General features: G+C 47.6%; 1 non-coding gene across 1 annotated transcript; it reads left to right on the top strand.

Moving 5' to 3' along the window:
- Positions 1-317: 317 nt before the first annotated feature.
- On the top strand, positions 318-392 carry Trnas-cga (transfer RNA serine (anticodon CGA)). The gene has a single exon. It is a non-coding gene; the product is annotated as a tRNA-Ser (tRNA).
- Positions 393-900: the final 508 nt, after the last annotated feature.

The following is a 900-nucleotide window of genomic DNA, read 5'->3' as shown; positions in this document are numbered from 1 at the left end:
CTAGCACTCCTGAAAGAAAGGATACTGCGGAGACATGGCTTAGCCACAGCCTGAGGGATGTTTCCAGAATGAGATTTTCACTCTGCAGCGGAGTGTGCGCTGTTATGAAACTTCCTGGCAGATTAAAACTGTGTGCCCGACCGAGACTCGAACTATTCTGGAAACATCCCTCAGGCTGTGGCTAAGCCATGTCTCCGCAGTATCCTTTCTTTCAGGAGTGCTAGTTCTGCAAGGTTCGCAGGAGAGCTTCTGTAAAGTTTGGAAGGTAGGAGACGGATACTGGCAGAAGTAAAGCTGTGAGTACCGGCCGTGAGTCGTGCTTCGGTGGCTCAGTTGGTAGAGCACTTGCCCGCGAAAGGCAAAGGTCCCGAGTTCGAGTCTCGGTCGGGCACACAGTTTTAATCTGCCAGGAAGTTTCATATCAGCGCACACTCCGCTGCAGAGTGAAAATCTCATTCTATGTCTGAGGATGTTTGTCTGGAGTACAGCATTGTATGGTAGTGAAACATGGACTGTGGGAAAACCGGAACAGAAGAGAATCGAAGCATTTGAGATGTGGTGCTATAGACGAATGTTGAAAATTAGGTGGCCTGATAAGGTAAGGAACGAGGAGGTTCTACGCAGAATCGGAGAGGAAAGGATTATGTGGAAAACACTGAAAAGGAGAAGGGACAGGATGATAGGACATCTGCTAAGACATGAGAGAATGACTTCCATGGTACTAGAGGCAGCTGTAGAGGGCAAAAACTGTAGAGGAAGACAGAGATTGGAATACGTCAAGCAAATAATTGAGGACGTAGGTTGCAAGTGCTACTCTGAGATGAAGGGGTTAGCACAGGAAAGGAATTCATAGCGGGCCGCATCAAACCAGTCAGTAGACTGATGACCAAAAAAAAAAAA

The sequence above is a fragment of the Schistocerca gregaria genome, chromosome 8 (genome assembly GCF_023897955.1).
Source record: "Schistocerca gregaria isolate iqSchGreg1 chromosome 8, iqSchGreg1.2, whole genome shotgun sequence".
Lineage (NCBI taxonomy): Eukaryota > Metazoa > Arthropoda > Insecta > Orthoptera > Acrididae > Schistocerca > Schistocerca gregaria.
Note: the sequence above shows the minus strand (reverse complement) of the source record. Positions and strands in the feature narration are given on the sequence as shown.